The sequence below is a fragment of the Protopterus annectens genome, chromosome 16.part0 (genome assembly GCF_019279795.1).
Source record: "Protopterus annectens isolate FY-2018-M chromosome 16.part0, PAN1.0, whole genome shotgun sequence".
Lineage (NCBI taxonomy): Eukaryota > Metazoa > Chordata > Ceratodontiformes > Protopteridae > Protopterus > Protopterus annectens.
Window position 1 is genome coordinate 194,252,481 of NC_056750.1, and position 8,008 is coordinate 194,260,488.

Consider the following 8,008-nt stretch of genomic DNA (forward strand, 5'->3'; position numbering starts at 1 on the left):
AGGGATTTGGTGGGAGGAGTGCTTGTGATAGGAGGGTTTGTAGTTGACGGTGAGTTAGGCTTTAATAGATTAGATATGGAGTCAATAAAGCATGAGTTAAATAAGGATGCAATTTCTTTGGGTGTTTTGTCTGGGGATGGATTTGGGGAAGAAGGATTTCCTGGGTGCAGTATCTGGTTAATGTAGTGCCAGAATTTTTCTGAGTTTGATTTTAGTGCAGTAGGAGGGTTATAGTAAAAGTCCTTTTTATCTTTGTTTATGTATTTCTTTGTTAAGTTCCTAGCTTCTCTGTATTTTTGCAGATCATTAGAAAGTTTAGTTTGGGACCAAATTTTCCAAACCTTTTCTCTGTTTTTCATAAGGTTGAGAGTAGGTTTGGACAGCCAGGGTGAAATTGTAGATTTGATGCATATGGTACGAATAGGAGCAAGAGAGTCTAAAATGCCTAGAAAGGTAGAGTTGAAGTGAAGGACAGCTTTGTCTAGGGAGAGGTATTTTAGAACGTCCCAATTAACTTTAGAGAGAAGGGTGTTAAGAGTGTCAGAGTTAAAGTTAGAGAGTTTGCGGCAGGTGATGTATCTGGGTGTCTTAGAAAGTTAGGGAGAGAACCTAGTAACTTTTATTGGTGAGTGTTCACTTATACAGTTTGGCAAGGTTTGGGGGTTGTGGTATTTTGAAGGTTGGGATACCAGTATCCAGTCTATAAGGCTATGAGTATATATGTATATGCATATAGTCACACCAACTTAAAGAAGGGAAATATTTTGCTAAAGAAGTGAATCATTGTGGACACACTGTTTGAAATCATACCAGCAATTATTTCCATTGGGTAAAAAGGCATTTGGTGTTATGCCATTTGTCTTTTATTTTTCTGTGGGCTACTGATGCTTCAGCAGTTTTACCTAGAAATGTGTAAGGGAATCATGTCAGTTTACCCAATTATAATCCAATGAGAAATGTTTACAAGCATGGCATTTTTAGTGAGACATAAACACCATCCACTCACGTTTTATTCAGAAGCCAGGGGTTGCCTTCATTATCACTGTAAGTGTTTGCAAACTCTAGGTGAATTCTTGCAAACCACTAGAATAAAGGTTGCATTGTTTTCCTATATAATATTAAATAGATAAAGGACTGTGAATTAATTTAGCCTTTTCTACTGAAAGAGAAATGATTTTGTTGAACCTCCAATGAATGCTTTGACAAATGCATAGATACTGTGCTCTGATGATTTTTGTTGCAGGTGAGTTTTGTGGGGTTGTAATGACTGTAACAAAGTAACATGTACAGTTAAAGTTTAGATCTATTATATAAGCATTCCTTAACATTGCTGTCTCATGCATACCACACTGGAACAGGTACAGGACCATAAACAGTCTGTAGAAAGTTACATTTTTTTATTTGAATATATAAATAGTACAGCAGTTCTCACTGTTTTGCAGTATAGAAACATTTCCTGGTAAACATGAATTCTTGGCCTGAATGACACTGCAATTTTTGCAAATAGGATTTATATCAATAATGTTGTGATTTATTCAAATTTTTGTTTCAGTTGTGATACAAGAGGTTTGGTTTATGTAGCATTATGCCAGCACTGTGCATGGTTTTATTTTGGGAGGACATTTAGATCCTTCAGGGAACAAATCTAAGAGCATATGTACAACATCACTGAGGTAAACACAAATAATGCCTTAGCAAAACACTTGAAGGACTTCCCGAGCCATTGTTTTTTTATTTTTTCATGGTAACCCGAGAGATGGTGCTTTTAATTTCTTTTTTTAGAAGTTCAAGAACTTTTTAGGCAACTAAAATCAAATGCATGGGCAGCTCCTGAACTGAACAGCATGTTATCAATTAATTGTATCTTAAAGATTAAATCCTTTGGTTTATTTTAAATTAATATGGTTTTATTCTATGGATGTATTCATTTAATCTATTTTATTGGTTTAAGTAATTGATTTTATTCTTTGATTGGTCATTGCAATTAAATAATCGGTGCTGTTGCTTAATAAATTCGGGTTGGGTTTGTGTACTTGTTATTCTAATGAAGCTCCCTATTGGTTGCAATGAAAGCACTCAATAAACATTTTTACGTGACTGCAGTTGTGCTCGATTTTTGGTGTTTGGATTAAGATTGGGTTTTTCTAAACATAAATTCTTGCTGCTGGTGTAATTTCCATTCAGGGTCTGAGAAACAGATAGGATATGCCTTCATCAATGGAAAGTTTCTGCGTGGTGTCCTTTGCTAGCCCACTACTCCCTACTGCTGAGAATGAGTGCTTGAGCACAAATGAATATAAGCATAAAGAAGGACATTTCATCCCTGGTATATACTTTAAAATTAAATACTACAGACTTTTAAATATTATATATCGGTTGACTCTGTTTACCGTGGTATGGTTGAATGAGGTCCAGGGAATGATTTAAACATGGTAAACGAATGCTGAAGTTCACAAATATGGAAGGGTGGAATGTCGATTATGGTAAATACGAATATGCATATTCAACATTCCTCTCTTCTGGCCGTGAATTTACTACTGTTATACTAACTAAGCCATAATATCCCCTATGGGACTGCATATATCAGTACGTCATGATGCACATGATTGATTGCAGCCTGTCATTTGCTTTTACAGGATCAACGTCTCTTGGATCGATGTTTTCAACCTTCGAAACAGTGACTTCGACCATGCTACGTTCCTAGCAATGCCATTCACATAAGTCATGGTAAACCATTGTTTCTGCTATGAAACGCTGACTTCCTGAAAATTAATGTTCCAAAAGGATGAGGAAAAAATTCCTGAAATCAAAAAGGGTAAAAAAAACTCTTCTTTTCTTGTTTAACTGACTATAGTGTGGCATGATGAATTCAGGCATTATCAGATTATAGCCTAATTGGAGGGTTCAGGCACCAATGCAGCGAGACCTTTCCCTATGGTACATTTGGTTGGGGACACATGGCTGAAGTAACATTCAGATGCAGAGAAATATGGCTGTGGCTAATCCCCTGTGGGCAAATATAAGAATACTGCACCATGACCACAACTTCAATAATCAAATGCACAGGGGGAAAAATAATGTCCATGGCCCCCAAAGCAACAAGAGACAGCAGGAAGTATAGCAGGCATCAGCAGCAGGCTTGCCAGTGGCAGTAAAAATGAAGTGCCCAATGGGCAGTACCTTTATAATTGGTGTGTGTGGATCACTATCCCCTGCACAGTGTGTAGGATACACTACCTACAATGCATACTGGAGCATAAATGTGACTACAGCAGCATGCAGGATTTCCTCCATGCTATAGCACACTTCTACATGTTGTAGTTACATAAGCATGTACCGTACACTGAGCACAACACCCATTACTTCTTCCATCCTCATGCACTTGGTTATTAAAGCTACAGGCATGGCAGTGTGTCCTTCTCTTTACCCACAGGGGATTTGCAACAGTCATATTTCTCTGCAGCTGAATTTCACTTCAGACGTGTCCTCAACCAAATGTACCACAGGGAAATGTTTTGCTGCCTAGGTGCCTGAATCCCTTTAAATCTTTGGGATTTAAAGGTAGAATGTCTTATCATTAACTTATACAGTCTATTTAAACTATTAAGTTAGCCAATGTATTTCAGTATAAAAAAAAGAGTGTTGTTTATATGCATTGCATTTTCCAGTGCCTGAATGTGTGAATGTTCCCACATGTTTATTATGAAAATTATTACATTCCAAAAACTGTTTAAAATTAGATGCAGTTTTAAACCAAAAAAATGGTAGTCTCTAAAATTTATAGTAATATTGGACAAGCTTTCAAAATGTTCCAGTTTTTATTGAGAACAAAGGTGCTGTTATAATCCATCATGGGTGGAAGTGTAAAATTATTCTCATTCTTCAGTGTCACAATTATCCTCTAAGCCTACCCTAAGTAAGGGTTTATACTTCTGCCCCATGCCACTAAAACTGAATGACTGTTTTTAATAAACTTTAAAAGATAACCACTCTTTAAAGACATGTCTACTAACACTGTAATCTCCTCTTTCAAATCTATTTTATTTGAAGTCATCCGTGCCACTCAGCTGCACTGCCCTTTAATTAAACTCTTTTTGTAACTCATGCGATGAAACTTATCAAAATGTAGGTATGAGTTACTAAACACATGTTTTCTATAGATTTTTGAAACAAAACCCTTACCATTAGATGCTTGCAGAGTGTTCAGATAACTAATACTTTTATTACTGTAATATCAAGTAAACTCACAAAATGTGGTAGAGTACCATTTACATAGCTGACAAAGATCTTATTAAGTTCCTCCAGACCTTCCCAAAGTATGAAGGTATCACCCAGATATCTCGGGTATAGCTTGCAGTATTTATAATACACAGAATTGAAAATCTGAGCTTTCTCCCATGCAAGTATTACCAAGTTAGAATAAAAAGGAGCACAAACCACTTCCATCTCCACACCCCTAATCTGAACAATTCCACAAGATCATTATTACACAGACTTGGGATTTCAGACAGCTCTATTGATTTTATAGTGAGCTATTGATTTCATCTAGATCTGTTTGTTTTATAATGTAACCCATAAGTTGCTTGACTAAAATCCAACCACTTTGACACTATTTATCTTAGGCACTAAGTTTTATTAAAAATGGCATAGTCAATGCATTTTGTTATTTTAACTATCAGATAATCCTTTCTATCGATAAATAATATTGTTGAACTTAGTGACTTTTCCCCTAAGCAAATATTTTTTGCTTGCATCTGCTATTGGACAATGGTTATCTATTTCTAATGTTACTCTGAAAGAACAGTGGAATCTCAATAAGAGTTCTGTCTTACACATTAAACTCATTGCAGCATCACTTTCGAAATACTCAAACCTGCTTGAATATGTTAGGACATAATTCTCAACCTGCAGACATCAGAAATCTGGAGAGAGCCTCATGAAAAGTAGTTATAATATTTCACAAAAATACCCCAACACCTAATTAGCATACTATTTGCATACCAAATGGCATAACCTCTACCAATGAAACTGTGGTATACCACTTAGTAAAAACAAGTTTTTAAAAAATATCCAGCAGCTAAAAAAACTACAGTCTAAATATTTAGATTTTGCTACCATTAAACTCCAACATTAAGAGAAAACAATATCCAAGAGCCACTCCTTTCAGAAGTAACAGATGAACTAACAGTGCATGGTTATAATGCCTTCCACACATTTAGAACAGCTACTTCACAGGCAGGGACTAAATGTGGAGGTGTCTTTATTTACATCAAAAATAAATATACTTCACGGTTGTCAAACAGGACAATGCAGTTGAGCTGCTCCATGTTCAAATCACCATAGGAAAAATCCAGTATGACTTCCTTGCAAGCTATAGGTCCTCCTCTATGATCCAGGAAACCCATACCATGTATTTAAACTTATTAGAAACACTAACCATCCGACCCAATACTATATTCATGGGTGGCTTTAATTACCCCACTATTAACTTGGAATCCTGTGCATCAAACATACATGTACAGAGATTCCTGGATTTTGGAAACACAAACTCCCTAGACCAGAGGGTCAGTACACCAACCACGGATGCAACCATACTGGACCTGGTCCTCACTAATATGGGAGAGTGCTGCACACCCCCTACTGTAACACTTTCTCTGGTAAGGTCAGACCACAAAATGGTCTCCTTTGAAGTAAAAATAAAACCTGGACCACCAGCTAAACCAGGAATATTCAGAAAGTATTTTAAGGCTAACCTGCTATTAAGTGAGAACCTGACAAAATTTCAAGCCCCTATAAACCCTGCGAACACTTCTGCTTATGCAGAATTGTTCACAGAAACTGTGTACAAGCATGTTAATAGCTGCATACCAGGAAGAAGTACAGAACTAACAAAAAACAAGCCAACCTGGTGGAATCACAAAATCAGTCGGATGTATAACAGGAGGAAGAAAATCCTGGAAATAAAATAGGAGATGCAGCACCCAGCAGGATAAAAGCACTTTTAGTAAACTAAACAAACAACTCAGAGGGCAAATAAAGTCTACCAAAGCCAAATTTGAGTTAAGTTTGGCCTCCCAGGCCAAGGGCAACCACAAAGCATTATTTAGCTATGTCCACAACCTCAAAGGCAATACATAATTGTATGCAGAGCTCATTGTAAATGGAGCCATCTATACTTAGCCAGAAGATATAGCAAACTTCCTGGCTAATAAATTCAGCTCCAACTTTACTCTTGTTCCCCCCCTCAACCTTCCCTCAGGAAATATAATCAAATATAACTCTCCCTACTATCACTAGTGAACAGGTCCTTAATGCTCTAAGACCAAGAACACTTCCTCAGTGGGCCCAGACAATATCCCAGGATGCCTTCTAAATAGCATGAAACATTACCTATCAGGGCCTCTGGAATTACTATTTAACTGTAGCCTCCAAACAGGCTTCATGTCTCATGAATGGAGAAAGGCAACAGTCATCACTCTGCATAAAGGTGGGCCATCTACAGACCCTAGAAACTACAGACCCATAAGTCTCACTAGTCTTGTATGTAAAGCCATGGAAAGCATTATCAAGGAGATGATCAATAGAGATATAGTAAACCTCCAGACACTGGACCCAACCCAGTTTGGTTTCATCAAGGGCAGATCATGCCTACTCAATCTGGTGGACTTCTTTGAGAAGGTCACCAAAGCAATGGAGGAGGGCAAAATTGTTCACACTGCTTACCTTGACCTGGCCAAGGCATTTGACACAATAAACCACTCAGGCATTGTTGACAAACTCAGATTAGGTACAAACCTGTATGTCACCCGATGAATAGCCAACTGGCTCACAGACAGGAACCAGGAAGTTGGGTAGTCCACCTCTACAAGAGGCCAGTCACAAGTGGAGTCCCTCAGGGATCAGTCCTTGGACTGCTCCTTTTTGGCATTTACTTCTCAGAAGTCAAGGCCAATGTCAGTGGTCTCTGGCTGACTAAATTTGCAGACGACTGCACATTAGGAGCTGTCATTCAATCTCACACTGACAAAAATATTCTCCAGGAGGGGCTGACACAGATAAAAAACTGGTGTCAGAGTCATGGACTAAAACTAAATGCCATGAAATGCATAATAGCATCCTTTGAGAAGTCATACATCCCTGGTAACTATCATATTGACAACACACCCCTCAGAGTTGACCCAGTAGTCAGGGATTTAGGGACACACAAAGATAGTAATCTAGCCTTTGATCATCATGTGTCCACAGTGGTGAGGAAATCATTCTATGTTGCGCAACTTATAAACAAAGGCATGGTATCTAAGTCCAAGGAGGTCATTGTTCCACTGTATTCAGCATTCATCAGACCTATCATTGGATGGCACATTGGTGTAGCAGTAGTGTTGTCACCTCACAGCAAGAAATTCTCCAGTTCGATTCTTGGCTGGGGTGCCTTTTGTGTGGAGTCTGCATGTCCTCCCTGCATTTCTGTGGTTTTCCTTTGGGTGCTCCAGTTTCCTTCCATGTTACAAAGACATGCATCTTTGGCATTTCTTCCAGGGCCTCCACTGAAAATTGGCTTCGGTCCAAGTCGGACTTTCCTAGTTAACAAATGTTAAATAAATATCATTGAGTACAATGCTCACTTTGGTATGTACCTAAGCAGGCATATCCAACAGCTGGGACATCCACAGAGGTTCCTCACTAAAAGAATAAGGGTGTAAGTAATATGTCCTATGCAGACCTTCCTCAAGGCCCTATTCCTGTATTCTGTCTCCTTCAGGTTTTTGAAGGGAGATCTATGCCTGGCATACAGGGCATTATGACACCTCACTCTAATGGACCTCCTGCATAGCAACAAAACAAGCAGTACCAGAATTACCTGTTCTAAAGACTAAAACCTTGCATGTGATATAAATAGGACCTGGTGGAGAGATAGGTATGTGTCGCAGAGACTACCCTGTGTATGGAACAGGCTCCCCATCCATGTGAATCAGAGTTCCTCCCTAATCCATTTCAAGTGCAACTTGGA